This window comes from Anabrus simplex, chromosome 6 (genome assembly GCF_040414725.1).
Source record: "Anabrus simplex isolate iqAnaSimp1 chromosome 6, ASM4041472v1, whole genome shotgun sequence".
Classification (NCBI taxonomy): domain Eukaryota; kingdom Metazoa; phylum Arthropoda; class Insecta; order Orthoptera; family Tettigoniidae; genus Anabrus; species Anabrus simplex.
In genome coordinates, this window is record NC_090270.1 from 282,755,684 (window position 1) to 282,781,004 (window position 25,321).

At 40.8% G+C, this 25,321-nt stretch overlaps 1 protein-coding gene across 2 annotated transcripts in view; it reads right to left on the reverse strand.

Annotated features, from left to right (window-relative positions):
• Window positions 1-20,125: 20,125 nt before the first annotated feature.
• LOC136876461 (RNA-binding protein 45) overlaps window positions 20,126-25,321 on the reverse strand; it is a 279,414-nt gene continuing 274,218 nt past the window's right edge. For both annotated transcript variants that reach the window (XR_010860594.2, XR_010860595.2), the window contains exons 11-12: window positions 20,705-20,851; window positions 20,126-20,610 (exon numbers count right to left, since the gene is read on the reverse strand). The gene's annotated coding sequence lies outside the window, so the exon portion shown is untranslated. The remainder of the gene's footprint in view (window positions 20,611-20,704; window positions 20,852-25,321) is intronic.

Genomic DNA, 25,321 nt, shown 5'->3' on the forward strand with positions numbered 1-25,321 from the left:
CCATTTCCTGGTCTAAATATCATTCATCATAAATTCTGAGCAATGTGCAGACACTCTTATTTTATTTATATTGAGATAAATTAAAATTAGTCAGAATTGTCTCCAAATGGCTCCTAAAATCTCTAGAAAAGTCACTAGTCGTTATCACTGAAATTCTATCACTAAATTACTAAAAAAGACTCCATATCTAGCGACTGGTCTCTAGAATCGACTTGACTGATGTGAACGAACACGAACATAGCACGCGAGAACGAGAGATTGACGATCGATATACGCCTCGCGAAATACAGGTTTCTATAAACATTGCACATTCGCGAACATTTCTCGCATTAATAAACGCAGGTATTTCGTTTGAAAGCGGCCAATGAGCGAAGAACTTCCGGCCACTCACGTGAACAAGCTGAAATGGCGGGTTTTAATAACAAATTATTGAAGTTCATAAAAAATAAGCTAAATCGGGAGAAATAATAGAATAATCGGGAGGCGGGAAAAATGTTGAAAATCGGGAGACTCCCGCCTAAATCGGGAAAGTTGTCTGGTATGGTAAGTCTTCACTTATTCACACGTGGTTATAATAAATTCTCAGTACCTTTATAATTAATTTTTCGAAGAATTTCTAATAATAATAATAATAATGTTATTTGTTTTACGTCCCACTAACTACTCTTTTACGGTTTTCGGAGACGCCGAGGTGCCGGAATTTAGTCCCGCAGGAGTTCTTTTACGTGCCAGTAAATCTACCGACACGAGGCTGACGTATTTGAGCACCTTCAAATACCACCGGACTGAGCCAGGATCGAACCTGCCAAGTTGGGGTCAGAAGGCCAGCGCCTTAACCGTCTGAGCCACTCAGCCCGGCAGGAAGAATTTCTAACTGTGCAAGTGAAGATTAAATGTCTACAAACGACATAATTAATTTGAGCTAAGGAGGTAACGAGTAACAATGATAAAAATTAAATAATTAATTAATAAATTAATTAATTATACAAGTGTGTCGTGATTAGAGTGAGAGTTATCTGATGGAATACAAGAGTTTGTGAACACGATCGGATGATAACTGAAGTAAATGTTACCTAGATAATTTTCTGAAAATTATTAATAATCATAATTAATTAATTAATTAAAACTTTGGAGTTGACTCAGGTTTAATAGTAGAATTTCTACATGTCTTTAGCGAGTGTTACCTACCTTAAGCAACTAATTGATTATTAGCAAACGGTTACCACATGTTGAAGTTCTAATGAATCAAAGGGAAGACTTAAGTTTAATTTTTGTTTTGTTACTGAAACAATAGACGACTGTCAGCTGATTTCTTTTGTAAATACAATTACAAATTATAGGAGCCTCAAGCCATACTTTCACTTAACAATTTTTAAAGACAGTAAAGGCCTAATCCTTCTCATATTATATCAGAGCCTAACCGTTATGATTGGAAGGACGAAGGTTAATGTTGTTGTAATTTAATACTGGAAGACAAGACAACATGAAAGAAATAATGCATTCAACACCAGGAAGGATTTTTTGTTTGTTTGATGAATGCTTATATTAATAAATGCCAGAATGTTGTTTTAATTTTCTTTTCTGCTTGGTCGTCATCCCTATTCCCTTAAATGCCTCTAGAAAACAGAAAGCCATGAACGAACGGCCCCCTTTTGGATCTCTAGCTCACTGGCTGGGCTTAGCTAGACAATAAAGGGGGCAATATCTTCTTTTTCGGTATTCCATTTGTTGATATCCCAGTCACCTTTTTTTATTATCTGGTTATCAAATGGTTTTTCAAAGTTGTACTTTGGTATCATATGATCATAGGGCATGTGTAGAACTTCCTCTGTTAATTTTACAGTGTCCCAGATGGGATATTTGTGCATTCCAGTACTCTGATTGTGCCAATCTATACGAGTTCATTCTAGCCTGTCCTTTTATGAAATTGCATAGTAATGGGAGGCCTAGTAAAGTATTCAAGGCTTCTATCGGCGTAGTTCAAACAGCCCCAGTTATAAATGCCATTCTCAGTAGCTATCCGATCTACTGCTGACTTCCTTGACCTTTTATCTGCTACCAGATGATTGCAGCCAAATACTTTAATATGACAATAAAGCTTGCTGTTTTCAGCGAGAAAGTCGATAGTGCTGCTACCTACACAGCTTGGTGTGACCAACTCTTCAAAAACATATTGCTATCTGTATGATTCTTAGCGCACTGCCGTGTTGTTTATAATGTATCAGTGTTTGTCACTAAATAATCTTACATTGCAGTTATATTCCAAGAAAAGTGTTATGCGCTGAACAAAATACCCAGCAAGATAATGGGCATGGGAATTGATAAGGACCGCAAGTATTAAAAAAAGTAATGACGTCGCATCTGTGTTGAGGTTACATTCTATGCTTCTTATATTAAGAAAATCAATCAAATACTCTACTGAAATGTTAGTGGGACCTAAAACCAATAATATTAACAAATATGGAACTCTAGTATACTCAAACTTGAGGGTCCACATTGTTAAACAGTACCATAAATTTCACAATCGGAAACTTGTGGGCCTGTAGCGTAATGGTTATCGTGGTAGTCTTGAAATTGAAGGACATGAGTTTCGAATCCAGTCACCTTTTTTCACTGTAAGAAAAGAATAATAATATATTTTTACGTCCCACTATGTACTTTTGCGGAGACGCCGAGGTGCCGGAATATAGTCCCGCAGGAATTCTGTGTTGGACATCTTCCATTTCCCTTCTGATTAGTGTTAATAGAGGATGGCTGGCCAGTTGTACTTCCTCTTAAAATAATCATCACCACGGAATAGCCAGCGTACTGGCCTTCGCTTCAGAGGGCGCTGGTACAATTCCCGGCTGAGTCGGAGATTTTAATCGCGTCTGTTAATTCCTGTAGATCGAGGGCTACGGATTTGTGTTCGTATTCATACGCATCTTCAAGTATATACAACACATCATACAGAAAACAACCACAAAAACACGCGATAGTGAGTACGGTATATATCCCTCCACATATGATTGCTGTTAGGAAAGGCATCCGGCCGGAAAACTAGGCTAAGTCCATACAAAATCCTGCGCTAGGTAGTTGAGAAAAGGCTAAAAAGAAGAGGAGAGAGTAGTTGTTAAATATTTTCCCCAGAGGCTGGGTGGATCCGCAAACAAATTCTGCTTTATAATTTTTAAGACAGCGAAAGGCACGGCTAACATAATGCTCGTTTGGAGGTTTATGAATGAGGCATTTCATATATTAAAATTTCATTATTATTATTATTATTATTATTCAATTATTATTATTATTCAATTATTTTAACAAAAATATTTCCAATGAGTGTAGTGCATTCCTCTCCCGTTGGTCTTGACTGTAGCATAGACAAGTATGCAGTTCACACCAACACGCTAGATGTCACCACCGTCGCTGTTCGCACTCCACTCAATGCTGTTGAGATAGAGCTGTCCGGTATTGGTGTATTAAAGTATTTGTTGCAGCAACGGCCATCAACTGTCTAATGATCATTGTGTATATCCACATTACCATTGATTTTCTTAGGCCCCATGTCTTCCCGACGGCATACCGCAAGTTCTTGGCCCGGATTTTGTTCCTTTCTATATGTGGATTCTAGGTTAGATATTTATCTAACACTACACCTAGGTGCAGTACATGTTTTTCCATATATATATATATATATATCTTGTCCAAATAGCTTCAGCGATTTATTTCCCTCGAATTATCTCCCACTTGTGAAAGCGGACAGTTATCTTGTTCGGGTTGACTGATGGTTGTTCTTCCCGACACCAGTTCTCCACAAGATTAAGTGATCTTTCCATGTGGTCCTGGATAACACTAATCAACTAACCCCGTACTACAATCACTAGGTCATCTGCGTATCCTTGTGTATAAAAACCTTGTTCGATGAGCATAGCTATGATGTTGTTCACCACGAGGTTCCACAGCAGAGGCGAAAGAACTCCTCCCTGAGCACAGCCTCGGGCGGTCTTAACCGTCTGCGTTTCTTCAAACAGGTGTCCTTTTATCTTCCTTCCGTCTAACATGGATTTAATCCATTTGACGACGGTTTTACTCACGTTGCTCTTTTCCAATGCTTCGATCATAGTCATAGGTTGTATGGTTGAAGGTTCCTTCTATATCTAGAAATGCCGCCAGTGCAATTTCTTTATATTCTAGGCTTTCTTCTGGTTTACAAACCAAATGGTGAAGTGCTACTTCAGTGAATCTGCCATCTATATGCAAAGGGATTTTCATGTAACGCTGACTTTAGTAGCAAAGTTCTTCTGATATATTTATCCCAGAATTTTCTCCATTGCTTTCAGCAAGGAGGTTAAACATAATGGTCTTTATGCTTTGGCTTGGGCTTAATTCGCCCTTCCAGGCTTGGGTATGAAAGCTGGTTTAGCTTCAGACCATGATTTCGGCACGTAGCCTAAAGCTAGACTAGCTCTGCCAAGGTCCGTCAGGGCATTTCCGAGCATCTACCGTCCTACCTGTAGGAGTATCGGAATTTCTTCTCTGGCCTCGGAGCCTTTATAGGATGAAACGTGTTGATTGCCCATTTTACATAGTTGTTTTATTATTCTGTTGGCACAGTTCCAGTCTGCTCTTCGAGCTCCGGTCTCTGTTCCAACCGTTTCTCCTTCTGCCATCTCCTCAGCCTCAGGAAAGTGACACGGCATTAGTGTCTCCAGCGTGTCCCTACCTGCCTCAGTAAATGACCCATCTGGTTTCTCCAGTGTTCCCACTTGATTTATATGGGTTGCTTTCAGAACCTTCCTTAGCCTTGCTGTTGCAGTGTGTGATTCCACTTTCTCACATAACAGTCTCCAAGATTTTAGTTTTGCTTTCCGTATCTCTAGGTTATACCCAGTGAGTTCCCTTTGATATACGTACCACACACCATTTCTAAATGATATTCTATACAACATCCAAACCTCTTTTTTTCATTTCGGCTACTTTGTGTTCTACCACCTTAATTTCTTTTGTTTTTCTTTTCTTTGAGAGGACAGTTGTCATGGAATGAGTCTATAATGTCCTCTTCTAATAGTTCCACTGCCTCATCCAATTCTTTCTGTCTTCTCACGTTAGTTGGAGTTTTCTGTACAACCTTCCCTAGAACTTCTCTGTATCTATCCCAGTTAGTACTTTTTGGGTCTCTGTACATCTCAAACCCACATAGTCTCGCATCTATTGCAAATTGGATGTGCTGGTGGTCTGCCAATGATGGTTCCTAAAGATCCTTCCAGTCTTTAATAAAGTTTGCAATATTCGTAACGCTTAGTGTAAAGTCTATTACCTCCCTACGATTTTTATTTATAAATGTAGGCTTGTTTCCTAGGTTTAGTATCGTCGACTCAGTTCCAATAATAAACTACTAAACTCACCTCTTGCACTGCAGCTCGTGCTGCCCCATGCCGTGTGGTGTGAATTTGCATCTGCCCCAAGGACTAGTCGATCGCCTTTCATCTACGCATTGCGAATTAGATTCTCAATTTCTTCATATGAGGGCAGATTAGTTTAGTCATATGCGAGGTATGCAGAGCCTATGGTTATTTCTCTGGGTCCCTCCCAATTTCCAAGTTTAATCTTGATCACGGTTAAGTCCCGTGAACAGTGTTCCTGCAACATAAGACTTTTAGGTCCCTGTTCAGAAGAAGACATGTTCTGGGCATTTCCGATGTTGTATCGTACATCAGCGTACCTCCAGATTCCGCCAGTCCTACTAATCTGCCCTTGACTACCCAAGCCTCTTGAATAAGGATCACGTCAATATCCCTGGACTTGAATTTCCTGGCGAAATTGGTCACAGCTGCATTTTTTATGCTGTAGATTGGCCTGAAAGTCCTTCAGCACAATTTTTTATCAACATTGCGTTTCGTTTTTCCTCTGATGACCTGAAACCTGATCTGCCCAAGTCCGAGCTTAGCCTTAAGGCATCTCCTTTTGAGCTCTTCAAAGTATCTTTCACCAAGGGCTAAAACGACTGTCCTTCCTGTCTTGTCGATTGAAGTGGCATTCAGCACTCTCCGCTCTTGCGTTAGAAGTTAGGTATCGTGCTGATTGATTCTCACAAGAACCTCCTCTACTTTCATCTTGTCAAAAGGAGGTGGGAACTTGGTGATGAACTTGGTCGTGTTCAGCACCTTTTTGCATCGGCCACCTCTAAGTTCTCCTATTTCGATGGGTTACAATTGTACACTGTCTGTTCCAGGCAACTTTTCGTTTCTGGATTTGCAAAATCAGTACCATAGCTCCACGTTCCAGCCTTGGTGACTCAAGAAAGCCTGGCAGACATCCGTCTGACAGCGGCTTCATTTGTGCTATCAGAGCAGATGACAATTCAGTCATGTCTTCCTCCTTGAGTTTTCCATCTGGAAAGGTCTCAGGTATTATTGCGATCTTAACTGAGGATAGTCTTTCCGAAAAGGACATGACTTTTTCTTCCTTCTGTTTCTTGGAGGGTAATTTTTGAGCCGAACTTGTTGGCGTGCTTTCTTCCGACCTTGGCATTTTGGGCGTAGTCATCTGCATAGCATCTCGCCGATCCCTGTTCCGGGCTTCTTCCCCACCCAAGTCCCAGCCGCTATCTTAGCTTCTTTCCTCGCCTTCTTTTTTCCTCTTAGTGGGCACTTGTGCGAGGTGGTCTATTTATATGCATCCTATTTAGTATTGATGCCGATATCTTCAGATCTTTCTCAGTGAAATCTCTTGATTCCTTTGGTCCAGAAGTTTGCTTTCCTGTTGCTTCTTCTGGTTCTTCTTCAGATTTGGATTCAGCCTGCCCTACTGAGACTTCCGTCTCCATATTCTCCCCTTTGGCTTGTTGCTGGACCTGCTCTTCTGGATCTTCCATAGCATCCCTTGGTATTTGTTTAAGTGGTTCATTTGGAATGTCCATGGTTCCATGTGACGTAGGGTTTTTGCCCCTTCTAGGGTTCTGAGCGGCGTTCTCACTCTCCGTGATAAGGCATTCCACCAGACATTATCTTCCCGAAGCTCAGACTCTCCTTAGCAGGCGCCACGAACCTCAGCCGTCCATCCAGCAGTCCACCCCTGACCCGAACAGGTTTGTTCCACCTTCAGTAGACCTACTCACGTGGTTCCCACTTGGCATTCCCATGACTGAGATCACAGCCATGGGTTCCCCCTAGGATGTGTTCGCCCCGTTCCAAGCCCGCAGCTCCTTCAGGCTCGTAGGGCAAAGTGATGTATTGGTTCCAGCACACTGCAGTGAGCTTTCACCTCAATCACCAGCACCTACTTTACCTGAAGCACAGAATCACCCATGCGGAGGTGACATGGATGCCTCTCTAGCATGTGTGGGCGAGGTTTCCACTTCCAAACCTTGGCTTGGGAGAGTAACAATATTTTTAAGATACTTTCGACGATTTTCGCCTGCCTATTTTGAAATTTTTATTGCCTAACGCTGGTCTCTAGTAATCACAATCCGTCAGCAGTTCAAGCGGACATAAGAGACCATTTAATACTGCTATAGAATTGATAGAATTCTATCAGAGACCATTGTTACATTTTTGTTTACCTTCAATAGCCCTTTTTCATGACCACTGTTATAGTTATGGACAAAATTGTGAGGAGACGAAGCTAAATTCGGGGACAGGGTGCTGAACGTCATGATGTTTGAATATGATTTTGTGGTGTTGAGGGCGAACAGGGAGAAGGTACAAAGGAAACTGGACATGTTAAGTGACATTACTAAAAATTATGGAATAAAAACGATCATGGAAAAGAGGACAATGGCAATCACTAGAGGAGAAAGGGAAGGGAAACATTTCGTACAAATATAAAAACAGAAAACCATGAAATTATGGAGATCATCAAGTACCGCAGTTGGTAAGGTACTCATGCAGGATACAGGGCTGGATGTGGATATCAGTAAAAGAATTCAACAGGGAAATGCATTCTACAGCTGTGTGAGAAACCCGGTGTAGAGGAAAGAAGGGCCCATGAAGTGTAAAGAAGTGATTTATAAGATGTACTACTGTCCAAGACTGACACATGCAGCACAGACTTGGACAATGGCAAAAGGAAAAAAGAATACAATCCAGACCAGCAAAAGGAAATTTTTACGAAGTATGATAGAGAAAGAAAAAAGACAGAGTAAGAAATGAAGATGTCGGGAAGGAAATTGGAGAGGAAAGGCTTTATGCCAGTATTGACAAAATAAATGGTTTGGACATGCTTAGAGGATGGAAAATGGGAGGATGCCTAAGCGGATGATGGTGACACAGATAGGAGGCCAAGAATAAGGTGGGTGAAATGATAAAGAATATTATAAGTAGAAAGAAACCTGGATTGGAGCACAGTTAAGAAAGAACAATGACAGCTGGATAGAAGAGATTGATAGGTGCCATGAACACCCCCTTGTGGATGGGGGTGGTAGAAATACACCCACGGTATCACCTTCCCCAGGGCCTCTCAACTTCAGAGTAAGGGTTGGCAACCACGTGGCCCTCAGTCCTGGAATTTCTTCTAATTACCCGTGCCAGGTTCCTCACATTAATCTATCCTGTTCGACCTTGGTCCACACTTCTTTCTCGATCCCAACACTATTAGGATATTCGAAGGCTAGAGAGTCTTTCATTTTCACGCTCTTCGTGGTCCTTGTCTTTCTTTGGCCGATATATTCATTTTTCAAATTGTTGAATTTTCCCATTTTTCTCACAGAGTTGTGTTACTGTATACTGGAGTGTCTCATATAAACCCAGACCAAACGCAAGGTGTTCGTACTCTACGCTACGTCGCGAACATAGTTCTTGACCTGGTAAGCAGCCTGCATGTGTTCGACCTGGCAAGCATGAATTGCCAATCTGAATCGCAGCTGTTAACATGGTGAGACAGTTATCATTGCAACACTGTATATTCGTATGTAAAATTTCTGGTTTCAACTTAATGATCGTGTGAACAGTCATAACTCTTGCTACTGGTGTGCGGAAAATCCTAATGATGTACATGTTGATTGGTGTTTGGTGTACTGTTAGTGCAAGACGAATAATTGGGCCTATTTATTTCGAGACAACGGTAAATGCAGAGAGGTACCAAGATGACATTTTGACGGCATTCTTCCATCAGTTAACGGAAAAAGAAAAATCGCATGGGTGGTTTCAACATACGTCCGAAGATTCCTTTCTTACAATCTCGGAAGTGTTTGCAGAGTGATCAGAGCTGCTCAGTTTCTCCCACGTTCACCAGATCTAACAGTGTGTGAATTTTTACTTGTGGGGTAAACTGAAAGAAAAAAGTGTATCGAATAAATCCTCACGTATTGGTGGAACTGAAATAAAACATTACGAACGAATGAAATCGCGTCAGCCAGAATGTGGTTACCAGATACACCCAGGAAAGAAGATACTTACAGCATCTTTTATAAGGTAGGATTTCATATAAGATTGTATACGCGCTTAAAGCATGGTGACCGCGCGACATAAGTTCGGCTGAGGCATCTGCCATAGCGCAGAATACAAACACTGCGTGCTCGGCGTGAGATTATATGAGAGATCCTGTATAGAGGACAGTTGCCGATTTGTACTTCCTCTTAAAACAATAATCACCCCCGCACTGCCATAAACATCCCAACATGGAAGGAGCTGGATGAGGTGGTGCTGGTGATTGTTTTAAGAGGAAGTACAACTAGGCAACCATCCTCTATATAACACTAATCATAGAGAAATCTGCAAGGGGTCCGACTCTTCGAAAAATGAATGTATTGACCAAAGAAAGATAAGACTTACAAAGGGTTTGAAAATGAGAGACTCCCCAGGCCTCCATATGTAATACCATTGGGGTCAGAAAGGAATAAGTGTTGACCCAGGAAAGGCAGTAGAATAGGTGGAAGAGAGGAGCATAGCACAAGTAAGTGGAAGTAGTGCCAGGACTCAGCTAAGGGCCCCATGGACGTCAACACTCGATCCAAAGAGCCCATGCGGTCCCTCTTAGTCGTCACTTACGACATACAGGAGACACCATGTGTGTTTCCTACCTCCCCACCCACAACGAGTAGCTGGATGTGAGTAATGGATTATAATGAAACAGGTTACATAGAAACAGTTTACGGGGAACTTAATCCCGCGCAAGTGACTACACCTTATACAAAAATGGTTTACAGGGAACTTAATACCGTGCCAGTGACCACACGTTACACACAAATGGTTGACGGGTAACTTAATCCCGCGCCAGTGACCACACGTTACACAGATATGGTTTTCAGGGAAGACAATCACCACACGTTATACGGAAACGGTTTACGGAGAACTTAATTCCGCGCCAGTGACCACACGTTACACAGATATGGTTTTCAGGGAAGACAATCACCACACGTTATACGGAAACGGTATACGGAGAACTTAATTCCGCGCCAGTGACCACACGTTACACAAAAATGGTTCACAGAGAACTTTGTCCTGCACCAGTCAACACACGTTATAAAAAATAGGTTCATTCGAAGGTCCAGTTAGCCAGAAAGTTGACTTTCTCATGGAGTCTCTTCACTTTAGTTGTGATCAAATTCCTCGCAAACAGATGAGCAAGTCTTTTTAACAAGGAATCCTTATGGTCCACGCAAGAAAGCCAACCATAATCCGCATCTCCAATATCTCTGCGGATCTTCCTCACTAAATCCCGCACGTTTCTTTTATGGCTGATGCTTTCCCACATTTCCTGAAATTCTCTCTTGCACATCATGAAAGCAGTGATGCACTCCTTACTTGGGTGAGATGCTTCTCTCCATCGTCTATCTCACACTGCTCAATAAACATGTGGTCTGAGCTCCATTCCTCCATGCTATAGGTTAACTGACCTTGACATAGAGCGCTATCGAACTCCTTCAGTACCCGTTTAACAAGAAAACCACATACATACGCAGGTGACTGTCCGTGGAGCTTGATGATGTAACTCTTATGTACAGAAGGTGGACTTTTTAGACCATTCGAATTTTCCAATGGCGAATTAATTTAATTGCAGAAATCGTTTGTTTCTTCCACAGACTGCTCAGATTCCCCTCCAATACTTAATGTAGACCCATCCAAGAAGTCTGAAGGTTTCTCAATAACGAACCATTATCGTCTTAACAGTTCTTCCCTTTCAGTTCCCGTGACACCAATCCATTTACTACTGCTGTCTTCTTTGCGGCTACGAAGTGAATGCACGTTGGAGAATCGTTGCTTCCACATGTATCTCTCACCACCAAAAACAAATTCTCCAGGGAGTCCTGATTCAACTGGCAAAGGTTCATATATTTGAAAGAAACCTTCAATGAATACTACAGTTTCTCCTTTCCTGTAACAGTGCTTATCCAACCTTCAACACAGGGCGCACATTGCTAGATCCATCACTTTTCTTCTGGAATCGCCAGCTGTGAAGAGCTTCTTTCATTTTTCGCCATTCGTCTACATGTGGTGACTCCTTAGATACATTACATCGAAATCCTTGGGTCCAATGGGGCCGTCCATCAGGTCAAAGAAGTGATTGATATCTTTGACGCGTCTTGCAGTAACATCAGCACCTGGAACCATTTGGTCACTGGTCAACTTATGGAATGTCATCATAATATTGTGCGTCTTTTCACTAAACACCTGGGCAGCATATTTCACACGCATCTTTCCTTTCCCTCGAGGGTACATATGCTTCCTTGTTAGCTTGTCCATTAGACGATACATTTCTCGATCGTGCTTGAAAACAGATAAAATATGTTCCCAAGAAGAAACTTCTTTGCCTACAACCAGGTCGCCTGTCAAGAAGTTATTGCTCACATTTTTCAGAATGTGAGGCACATCGAAGAGGCACACAATCAGACGTCGAACAGTCTTGATAACCGCTTCATAGATACATTCTTCACATGACTGCCGTAAAATTGTCACTGCCTACTGATTACTGGGAGCCTGATCACAGAGAGTAGCAATAGCCCGAACTTCGTGGTGAAATAAGGCTCTCTCAACATACTGTATTTGGTTTACAAGCACTTCTGCCCTTGTGCATCCTTTACAGAAGAAGAAAGCAATTGGTTGCTTCCATTTTCGTTTGACACCGTGAATCATGAATACAAGAGCATGGTCAGCAATCTGGTAGTTCTTATCGGGAATACTATACCCCTCAAGTCCTGTACCGTAATCCTGATATCCTACAATGTATCTTTTGTTGTCGTCGTAATACAACCTAGGCTGCAGAGACTGACACCTGGCTGCAATGGAATGTTCATTAACAGTCTCTGCAAAGTCCTCTCACATGGTAGGTCATTATGCATTGAAGGAATCGGTACATTGTTGGTCTCCACTTGTACTCAGCCAAAGCAGAAGTTTTTGTTGAGAAGAACATCATCTTCACCTTGGCTGTCGTGAAAAATTCTCGAGCTCGCCCTGTATTAATAACCACACTCCAGGTGACTCTAATTCCTCCATGTCCTCAACGTCCGTCTCCTTTCTTATCATCTCCTGAAGACCGTTGCAATTACCCTTCATTTTATCGACCTTCAGCGCCATTCTCCTGGCCTGTTCATAGTACTCATCTGCAGTCTTCTGAAAAGGTACCTTGCGGGGAGTATCTATGTCTGCATGGTCAAGGCCTGACTTCTGCAGCAATGGCGAGACTTTTTCACGATTCACCCGTCTCTGGACTTTATCATCTGTAATGGAAACCAAGGAATAAGAATTAATGTTCAGTGCACCATCCAAAAGACAAGTATAAAAACAGGCATGCATTCATTTCGTAGTCATGAAGTAAGCCTGGAAACGCTTATGCATAGTTGATCTGTACACCTAGGATAGCCATATTATAGGGAAATTTAAATCTGTCTGTAGACAAATAAGGATAGAGAATCTCCCCGTCAACACAATTATACAGAACGACATGGGTATAATTAAGAAACGTTCCAAACAATAGACAGTAAGAAGGTTTAGGATCATTATACGCGGCAAGATGTTCACTGAAATCTTGGAAGGGAAGATGCAGTCAATGGTTGAGAGTAAGTTGGATAAACCGGCTTCGGTGGTGGGGTCATATGAGGCGAATGGATGATAGGTTACAAGGAGAATAATGGTCTCTGTCGGGGAGAGTAAGAGACATAGAGGAAGATCAAGACGACTATGGTTACAGTCAGTTTGTAATGATTTTAAGATAAGATGCATGGAAATAAACAAGACCACATTGCTAGTTACAAATAGAGGATTGTGGAGTTGTTTTAAATTTACTGAGGATTGCAGAGTGAGCACTGAAAGGCATAACAGTCTATAATAAAGATGTATGGATGTATGTATGAGTTACAGTATGTTTCTCTCATTGTTGGCCTCCTTCCTTCATGACAACTGTTCTTGAATCTCGGTTACAGTACACAAGGCAGTTCACTTGTAGGCGCCGTTGAATTCTATTAGACATACACTATTCATTAGGGTACAAGGAAGTAGTAGAGGTGCGAAAACACTGGGTTTTTGTACTATTACCTGACATATATGACACTGAAGGGTACTTGACTAGGAGAACACATGGCAACTAGGGTTACTTAGTGACTGAGTGATGATAACATCATAGTGTGTTAGAGACATTGAATTAATATGCAAAAACTAAGTCAAAATTTTTGCTACTGCGCATGCGCGAATAATGTAATTACATATCACCGTAAAGAAAAATGATTGTGACGCCATAAATCCCCTGTTCCTCTAGAGACAGCACATGTGGTACACCTGCGAGTATGTGACGTAAGCCAGGGCCGCCAACCCTCCCTCGCGGAAAGAAGAGGACGTAACAGCCTCGGTCCTTATGCGCTAAAACCAAACCAAACCCCATGGCACTACAGCCCTTGAAGGGCCTTGGCCTACCAAGCGACCGCTGCTCAACCCGAAGGTCTAAAGATTACGAGGTGTCGTGTGGTCAGCACGACGAATCCTCTCGGCCGTTATTCTTGGCCTTCTAGACCGGGGCCTCTATCTCACCGTCAGATAGCTCCTCAATTCTAATCACGTAGGCTGAGTGGATCTCGAACCAGCCCCCAGGTCCAGGTAAAAATCCCTGACCTGGCCGGGAATCGAACCCGGGGCCTCCGGGTACCTTATGTGCTTGTGGTTATCTAAATATGCAAATATGTGTGGCTTGTAATGGATTATTGAAAAAAGTATGCATAACCAAGGCGCATAAACATTGTGATAATTTTACACAAAACTATTCAGAAAAAAGGTATTCATATGATTTACTTTCTTCGACAATAAACAGGTAAGTACTGGCGTTAGTGGTTGAAGGGAATCGCCAAGTGGTAACGTTCGTTAGGTTGGCTCTTTTCGTGCGCATTTGTAGATCGAAAATGGAGGGGCAGTTACTTGCAGCCATTACCACGTGGTCGCGATAGTGTCATTACTGTCAATTCAAGTTTTGATATTTAATTAATTAATGGCTCGTATATGCACATTGTGCGGTACTGTGTAAAGCAATTAAGGAATGAGTCGTATATTCCATGTGAATTTATGTGCGTTGTTTTAGGTGATTTATTGCATATCGAAGGTCGATTAAAGTAACCTCGAGTGTTTTCAAATTAATGCCGGCTGGCTTCGAAGGCGAAGCCGGCAGTACGTGCGACGGATACCGCAAATAACGTTCTGTGAGTACCATTTGAGAACACTACTTCCTATTCTTGTTACTGTGTGAATTTGTAATGTAATGCAGCCTTCGTTTTAATTTTTCTGTTGGAGTAATAACATTTTTTGGGTGTGTCGGTACGTCACTGGCAAGCATAAAGGAAGGTTCTCTCCTCATTGCTGCTTCATGCATCTTTTCATATCGTTTGTACAGGTTTTCTAATTCCTAACCATGCACCCACGTTCGTGAATTGGGAACCGTAAATTGCTCATACTGATCGGGCGCACAAGCGATATCGAAGCGATTTCAGATGTTTTCTTCCTTTGTTTTTAATTTTCAGTATTTTAATGGTTCATTTTGATGTCTATGGTTACTTTATTTTATATCATCAGTATGCATTTTGCGATGTGATCATTTTCTGCTGTAACCCGTGGTGTGCTTACTTTGTGATTTTATATAAATTAAATGTCACATGTTGGCTCGTGACATTATAGTTTCATCATGGCTGACCTCCAACAAGTTGAAGGGGTGAACTATGACGTCACGAACATGGCTACCACGGCAAAAGTGTCGTAGCGCTTGGCAAATATTTGCATTTAATAATTACTTACAAATGGCGAAACATCATCATTTTCGCATTTAAGTACCATCTTTGGACATGGTAGAATTCTCCCTTCAGGTTAAAAAATGTCTGAGACCCTAATTGGAAATAGTCGGCTTGTGTACCTGCCCCGAAGTGTTGAAAAGATCACCACTACCACCACATGCCTCTATTCTATGAGCACTGAGTTGAGACTTGGAATTCAAGTAGGCCATGTCCACACTCATCCACAAAAATGTCATTACATATATCTCCATTTCAAGTATTGTATTGCAGACCACTTGTTAGAATGTTCTCAGCTGAAGAATAAATCCAAGTAAATGTTTGACTTGATTTCAGAAACAAGCTGATTAATAATCTAAAAGCTGACTAAGAAAACAAATCAGATTTCGTCATAGCAGTCTTTAATGTGCAAGAGAATAGAAAATGCGATGAAATACTTAAAAATATGATATGTTGAAATGTAACATTACAGCAGAGGAATAAATAACCTTGTTCATCCGGATGTCCAATGCAGCTTCGCTTCCCATAGCCAGTATAGGACTGCAATCAGCAGTAATATATATATATATACAGTAGATAAGGCTTCACATCTTAATAGGATTTTTCTATTTCTAACATATGAAATGCATGATAAGCAGCCCAGATAATTTGAGTGATATCAATTTAAGTGTAAGGTATTGTCATAACGATAGTGATGTGACGCTATCTTCCCACTGTACCATCCTCCACCCAGGGCGTTAACTGACAATGGTTCAACATGGCTGGCAGTAAAACAAGTGCATAGACCACTAACCATGGTGTAGTCAAATATTACTGTTCACAACGTCTCCTAGGTGACCGTAGGGCCCCATAAAGCCAACCTCCATAGTTACTGGTAGTGACAGGTAAGATTCTTATTTATCGGAAATCACTTAATGGCAGTGTTGGTTTAGGTCGTGCAGCAATGTACCCTACTCATTAATGTCGGTATTAAAATTACTGATAGGGAGTGTTGAATTACTTAATGACAAAATTACTGATAGTGACAGGTTCCATTCTGCTTTTCTGGAAAGCACTACAGTCTGGAGCAACTTATGGATCACACAAGGAATATCATCAGTTGTTGGCAGGGCATATGTTCAGTTAATGTAGCCTTTGCTTCAGTGCAGTACCAAATTTTTAACTTAAGACCTGGTCGTACAGCAGCGCATTCAATGTCCAACAGTGGTGAAAAGTTTAAATAATGTATCATGTCGGCTAGTGACAACGCCATTGGTCTGCACTGGTTAGGTCTGGCTAGCGACAAAACTAATGGTCTGGATTGGTTAGGTTACTGTTAGCGACAAAACCATTGGTCTGTGACGAATAGAGATGAGAATTTTCCGATTTTATTCCTGTGTACATGAACGTAGGCTTTTGAGATAGAAATCCGTTTTAGGGTCTTTCTAGCTGGATTTCGTTGGTTTCATTGTGCCTATAAATGCTTATTTCAAGGGTTTGTGCCTATTTGGAGTATAATTGCCTATTTGATGCCTTTTGAGTGTACTTTAAAGCCGATCTTCTTCCAGTGCATTATATTATAGCTGGTGTGCTCGGCAGAATTATTTTATTTCTCAACATCTGTTTACCCCACAAATTGAAAATTGTCGGAAGTGGGAAATTTTCATCAAGAGAAACAAGAACAATTTGACCTCGAGCCCTTCAACACTTCCAACCTCCTAAGACATATTCAACAACCAATCAACGTTGAACTATGTTGCACAACTCATATCTCCATTACCTCCCTCTCAATGCGAACTGTACGCGTACGCTTTATCTTAGAACATGTTGTGATTTATTGTGAAGAAAAATTGTCGAAGTCCTACTGGAGGAAGTAGAAGATCACAGGGTATCAGAATTTCACTACGGATGAAAGGGTAGTCTTCTCCCAAGCTTGCTGTAAGGAGGTAAGTTCGTTTGTTCCTTTTATCCTTTTTGTGATTGAAAAGTACGGTCGTATTTCATTGTGGCATTTATAGGCTATTAATTTATGTATTGCGGCAAGTTGTTTTGTTCCAGTGCTGCATCAGTTGTAAACTTTCAATAATTTATAATGCTAAAATGTAAATAATCATTTAATCACTAAACGAGGAGTTAGAATGCCGGTGGTCTATTGTCGCCGAGTGGATGAAAATTAAAATAATTATTTTGAACTGTAATTCATTTCCTGTGAAAGTAGATACTTACAACTGAAATGCAATTATTAAAATATCGTAACTTTCACCAGCAATATGTGTAGGTTCTAGCGAACTCTACGAGTTTACGCTTCCGTTAAGACTTCGCAAAACATAGGTTGCAGGTCCAATGCGGCGCGGCTAAGATAACGTCACAGAGGCTAGAGATACAACATGGCACGGCTCGGACGATGACACAGCACGTTTTACAAGGCTGCAAAGACTATCTTTACAAAATCAGGCCAGTGGACAGACCGTTGGTCTGGATTGGTAAGGTCCGGTTATTGACCATTGTGTTGGAGAAATAGGGGGATATTATAATAATGTTATTGATTTTACGTTCCACAAAGTACTGCTTGGGTTTGCTTTTCGGAGACGACGATGTGTCAGAATTTTGTACCACAGGATTTTTTTTACATGCCAGTGACAAGGCTGACATATCTGAGCACCTTCAATTACCACCAGACAAAGCCAGGATTGAACATTCCAAGTTGGGCTCAGAAGGGCAGCGCTCTACTGTCTACTCTACTGTCTGAGACACTGAGCCCAGCAGGGATGTTATATTTTTGCCTTACAGGTATTAATTCCAATTTTCCTTTTCTGACACAAAAAGTTACTCTTAAATACCCTAATCGACCAATGAATGCTGAATTCAACGTCTGACGTTAATGCAAAGAACTCAGCGGATTTACTTCGGAGGAAGCCTATTGCTGCCTCTCTAAGAGTTCATTTGAATCAAAATACATTCAGGAATGAGAAAGCTAATCCCGTTAAAACAAACTATCCAGATCAGTAACTAACACAAGCATCAATAACCCACTAGTCATTTCAACTTTTTTATACAAGGCTACATTACATTCTCTCCCCCTTAATTAAAAGTTGTCCCTTGAATTTAATACAGGAAATCGCGGTATGGATAACAATGAAATGACCATAGTTCCTGCTCCTTCTGATGTACATTGAAGCTTACTCTCAGTGGAAGATAGCTGGGAATCTTCTCCCTGTGTGAAACTGGCATCGACGACGGCAAATCCAGTAAGATGTGAGGCAGATAGATGTCCAATAAAATAAAGATAACATCACATCAAACGAACTTCAGTACAAAAACAAAGAATCCAGATGTAATAACACTATTGAATCACACATACCCTGCGGCCTTTTCTGCAAATTGGAGGGTCCTGGAGTCGATGAAACCACTTCATTGAATGATTTCTCCCTACATTCAGTAGAAAGTTGAAGATGACAATCGGTTCGTTCCAACACGCTAGTTTCTGACGGTCACCGGCGGATTCAAGCATCGCCCTGTGCGCATGCGCCGGTTTGGTATTGGTCAACGGCTGGTCCCGAACTTGATCGTGTTGGAACACTTCCTGGATAGCAATCTGACGTGTAAACAAAGCGTTTGGCGTGTATTTGGTATTACCTTGCCCTGTTTAGTTGTCTTCAAATTCGTACGAAAAAGGGTAAATTACTGAAATACTGATGAAATTCAATATATATAGAACACGGTACAACAAGTATTTTAAAGATTAATAAAGTATAAAATACACACACACACACATGATTTATACTTGTTTTAATTGGTTAGGGAGAGATATCTGCCTCCAAGCCCTAGGTCTGTACTTCACTATTAAGGAACTATGATTTAAGTAACTTGGATCAAATAAATTTTATAATCTTTGATAAAAGAACTTGGATGAAACATAAATGTTTATAGATATCTAAATATTTGCGATTAAGGAAATACAGAGAGAGAGAGCGAATAATATTAAAGGAGACAATGGTTCAGGATGTAAGGAAGAAAATAAACGTTTTCAGCTTCCAATACTCGGCAGAAAATACTGTCAAAGGGAACAGCTGATATTGGCACATTTTTTCAAACGTAAAAATAAATTTACAAGTTGCATTACGTCGCACCAATACAGATAGGTCATGGCGACGATGGGATAGGAAAGGGCTAGGAGTGGGAAGGAAGCGACCGTGGCCTTAATTATGGTACAGCCCCAGCATTTACCTGGTGTAAAAATGGAGAAACCACAGAAAACCATCTTCATGGCTGCCGACAGTGGGGTTCGAATCCACTATCTCCTGAATGCAAGCTCACAGCTGCGCGTCCAACTCACTCGGTATAAAAATAAGTACACTTGCAAAGTCGTGGGTTTAATTCCTGACCAGGTTTGGTTAATTTCACGAACGCGGGAAATGGGCGTTTGTGTTCGTCTCAATACATGCTCTTCATAGACACACAACTCACTACCAACCAGCCAGCCAAGCAACCAACCAACCAACCAACCAACCAACCAACCAACCAACCAACCAACCAACCAACCAACCAACGGAGAAACACGTAATAGCAAATACATCCCTCCACAATATGTGCAACAGAGTTCACTCCCAGGCCCCAATAGGGTGAGGGGAAAGCAGTAGAACAAGTGGTAAGTAGGTTTCCATTTTGATGTACCAGGATTACCTACTGTATCAAGTTTTAAATTACTAATTAACTTTTATGTGGCCGTGACCCTGTCATTTTCTACCATTAGAAAAAACAACTAGAATAATCACTACTGAGTTTGGATAGTGAAATCAGAATGACGCGATTAGAAAGAACCTCGAGAATTCCACTAGCAACAATAAAATTTACGCAAATAATTTTCTCGCTTTCTTGGCGCTGCTAACTGCATACCCAACTCACCTTCACTGGATAAGGATTCAACGAAACCCTCATACCTTTCCATTTTTATTGCGTATTTATTAATTAGTTATTTACCAATTATAACTAATTTATTATTTACTAATTTTTTACTTATTTACAATTCACAATTTACAATTCACAAGTACCTTAAGAGAATTCACTAACACCGCTTAGAGGTCATGGCAAAATTAACAAACCACACGTGAGAAGAACAAGGAAGAGAACAGGAGTGGAAATGCACGTGGTCTGTCCAGTGAGTTTCCTCTCTCGTGCAAGTATTCCGTTGCGCATGTCCATACTACCGGTTCATGCCACAGGCTGAGGACGAGTTCTGGCGGTCAGGAACTGCAGTTTGAGATGTGTTGGAACGCCGATTTTGAGTACGTACATCAGTCCAGGATTGGTTTGGTGTGTGTTGGAACGCTTTGTCTCAACTGCGCATGCGTCGGACGGTCAGGGACTCGTGTTGGAACGAACCTAATGTTCTCCCTCACTCACACTGCCACCAAGGACAGCAAATCCTGGAAGGTGTGAGGAAGCTGAATGTCCTATGAAATAAAGGTAACATCACAACATACAAAATTCAGAATAAAAGGAAAGGAAATGATTTACATTCCTGACTAAAGAGTTAGGAATACTTACCCTGCAGTTTTTTCTGCAGATTTGAAAGCCCAGGAGGTGAAGAAACCACTTCGTTGAATGGTTTCTCTGTACTCTTAGTAGGAAGTTGACGTTGATAACAATGTTCAACATCAATCAAACTGGCTTCCACGACAGAAGATAGATGTCCTATAAAATTCAAAGTAAAATCATATCAAATACAGTAGAGACAATACGCGACACTGAGAGAGATATCGGGGGACAGCTATTGGAGCTCTCTCTAGCGAGTAGACCTGAAAACTACTGATTATGTCATAAGAGCACGTGCATTTTTGTGTGAAGTTTTTGGTGTTATTTATGCGTTTTCAGTGAGTTGACATAATTAAATAGTAGCGTGTGTCATTCCTTGATGTCTCCACTCAACATGAGGGGAAAGGTATGTGCTGTGTTTGGCTGCAGTAACTATGAAGTAGAGAAGAATGCGCCGTCGTTCTTCAGGTTCCCTCGTGACAAGAACATGTAAGTAATATTGTGTTTGCATATATATTCTTCCAGTGACAGAGATTTTTATAATACGTCATAATCTTCTGACCTGCTCGACCCATATTTTAACTGGCTTAAAATGTAATACGCATATTTTATTGTATAGTGCAGCAGTTAACCTTCAATACCGAAGTGTTGTTGTAGGTGTGATCTGTGGGGTTTGAAATGTCACAGAAGCGATTTGGATAAGGTGTACAATAAAGAAGGGACGTTACGCTTATATAAGAATTATAAGATCTGTGCAGGTCATTTCCAGGCCAGCGACTTTAAAAATCCTCGACTATACAGCCAAGGGTATGTTACATTTTTACTCTAATTGTACGTAATTATTCCTCAAAGCATCACTATCGACAACATTTTCATACTTTTCTTTCTTTTATCCCTCTTCTCAGATTAAAGCCAGGATTTAATAGATTATCTTTCTGTTAGTAGGCTTTATGTTAAGAGGAAAATTGTCCAGCTATTAAATGTTAATTCATTGCATCATATGTGTAAGGAATGTGCCGATATTTTTATTGACAAGTGTCTTAATGTGATGATACAATGTTTTCAAATGAGAAAAAAGACAAATCCAACCGTAAGAGCTCAGGCAGGAATGCTAAAGCTAAAAAAGGAATGCATAAATGAAAGATCAAGCCATCTCACAGCAGTACATTTCACTTCTCGTTGATATGTCTAATTTCAGTCTTTGAATAATAACCTTTTAAATAATTCTTCATCCATTTATCCAGAATTGCTTTAGCAACTTCGAAGTGAACATCTCAGAAACACTTTCTTTCTAGACGTAATTTATTTATCCATTTCCGTATATACATTTCCATTTATATTTGAATTTAGAGCGATATTTTCAGGTCAAGTCACTAGGAGCGCCAGCGTCGAAGTGTCTCCCATTTTAGCAATGCTAAATCCGTAAGTGTCGCGTATTGTCTCTACTGTATTTGATAATATCAAACAAGAAGAATACAAATTTAATTGCCTTGTTGAATAAAATAGTTTAACCATACATTTTCTTCTGTTCACTGAATGAAGGTTACATCACATCAACAGAGATCCAATAGAAAAAGAATCCAAATGCAATTACAATACACTGCTGATTAAAATTCATCAACATACATACCCTGCTGGATTTGAATCCTATTGGAGTATCCAGGATTGGAAGAAACCACTCCACTGAATGGTTCTATCCCACGTGGCGATTGTTTATTTCTTTATTTCAAAGAGTCTGTACAGAGTTTGCCTCCATGTTTGACCCTGTGGAATCTCAAAGCCTAAACAAGTTCTCCTTACATAACTTAGCAAACAAATAACAAATAAATAAAGATAAGCAAACCTAAAACAAAACAATATAGTAATTAGAAACAAGTGGCCAACGGTCAACTCAATTCCGAAGATCCGTTAGCCATGGCAATATGGCAGCTGAATAAAAATATTAAACATAAAATAAAATATCGGCAGTGCGGCACCAGAAGGCGAAAGACCTTCACCACTCTCTTGGCTGGTCTCGCAAATCTAGCACATTCCAACTCAGCTATTGCCCTGTCTCTTGACCTCGTCAGGTTTGCTGAGCCAGCCATCACGTTACAACACCTGGCATGCTGGTGCGCCACAAACCCCACACATTGCATTTACCACATGAACTACTTCCTTATTGCCAGACAGCATTACCTAATTTCACCTCCAAAACAACGTCTTCTCGAACAAACGTAATTACTCTTACGTTCACATATAATTCAAGTAACTCCCGATCTCTCTATAACCAGCCTCCATCCACCTTTCAGCCAAACATCATTACTTCAACAAGCTTCACCTCAACCTCTTAAAAACAATGTCTTCTCAATCAACCATAATCACTCTAACGTTCCCTTATAATTCACATAACTCTGATCACTCTATGACCAACCTGCAACCACCTATAAATTCTTACTAACCCTCATTGAGCATACTTCCTTCCCTTTCCTAACCATATATCATATCAAGCTCACTATACATTTCATTTTCAATTTACAACCAGTTAACAAATACACCTATCCAAGATTAACTTGCTCAAAAGTCATTCATAATTATGTACATACATACATACATACATACATACATACATACATACATATCTTTATTACCCACCCTAGTCTTTCATAATTACCAACTACACTTCACTACATCTCTTATCATTCAAACATAATAACTCTGTTCACTCTATGACCAACCTCCAAAACACTCCTAAGCACAATCAACAAACATTTAAATTCCAGGACATACTCACTTACATTACCGTAACCCTTCTCTTAACAATCTACCATATCAAGCTCCCTATACATATCAATTACAATTGGCATACAGTTAACAGAGACACAGCTCCACCATGAACTTGTTAAAAAATCATCATACAGTTAACAAAGACACAGCTCCACCATTAACTTGTTAAAATCATCCATAATTACCATCTAAATTCATTTCCTCTCTTATCATTCAAACATAATTACTCTGATCACTCTATGACCAATCTTCAGCCACCATTAAGCACAATCAATTACCATTTAGAATCCAGGCAACCTTAATTTAAATTACCAAACTCATCTCCTAATCATGTACCAGACCATGCTGGCTATATATTACAATTACAATTGCAATTGACATACATTTAACAAATAAACAGATCATCACTAACTTACTACCAACTCATCCATCTTTCCTCCCTACACTTCACTACACTGCCTCTCTTATCATTCAAACATATTACTTAGATTTCTTACTTCTTGTTACTATGCCATCCTCACTATTGCTTTTCTTATCCCACAGGTCCTTTAGACTTACGATTTTCCCTTTTTGCTAGGGGTTTTACGTCGCACCGACACAGATAGGTCTTATGGCGACGATGGGATAGGAAAGGCCTAGGAGATGGAAGGAAGCGGCCGTGGCCTTAATTAAGGTACAGTCCCAGCATTTACCTGGTGTGAAAATGGGAAACCACGAAAAACCATCTTCAGGGCTGCCGACGGTGGGATTCGAACCCAACCTTCTCCCGGATGCAAGCTCACAGCCGCGCGCCTCTACGCCCACGGCCAACTCACTCGGTACTTTTCCCTTTAGCCATAGTCTCTCTTCTCTTCGCCCTCTCACACATATCTTCACTTTCACTATATCTTGTACCACCTGCCAGCTCCACTCCCCACCTTCTCATATCCTTTAATGTCTCATCGATTTTTTCCATCAACATACAGCCTCCTATTGACCTTTATCACCAGGACCGTTTTCTCCGGGACTGTTTCCTGAAACCTGCCTTTCTTTCACTCTCACTTCCATACCCATTTCCCCTACCTTGAGTTTGGACACCAACCACCTCCGCGTTCATTTCCCATTGGTCACTACAAGAATCTGGCCTTTGATATGCGACCTGAACAATTGCAACAATGCTATCACTAGATATGTTTCCTTAGAATCTTGTAGTTCTCATTCCCGTCTATTCCTATATCCCTTTTAATCCACATTTTATCACCCAGCATATTTCCAGCGCCCGCCATCAATGTGGATAGCAGCGTCACCTTTTTTGGTCTGCTCCCCATCACCTTTCCTACTCCCACAACATCGTCTATATCAACCTCGGTGATGTTGATTTTCTGTTTAAGTTGAACAATATATACCACTTTATGAATGATGTCCGACTTAGCTTCTGTTTTCTCTTCCTTCACACCGTAAATAAATATTTATTTTTTCTACGTTCTTGACTGTCGTCTGCTATTTCTTGCTTCGAGTTCATCACCTCCTCTGCCGAAGTTTTTATTTTCTCCCTTAGTGATACAATTTCCCTGTCTCTGCTTTCCATTTTTGTTCTAGTTTCCTTCATGTTCTCCTGGATCCATTACCGCGCCTTTTCATACTCCTAAATTGCTCCTGCAACATCCCATTTAAGCTGCTCAAACGGGCAGAGCTCCTCCATTACTTCCTCAACTATCTTCCTTATAGCTTCCATATCCTCCCAGCTCATGTTTCCACTGCTCTGAGTGCCTGGATTTACTTCTATGCCCCCAGTCACCAATAGAACTAAGACCACCGCTGCCACCAACAGCAACTCCCCGTTCAGACTATCTCCACTTCATCGTCTTTTCTTCTGGTTATTCT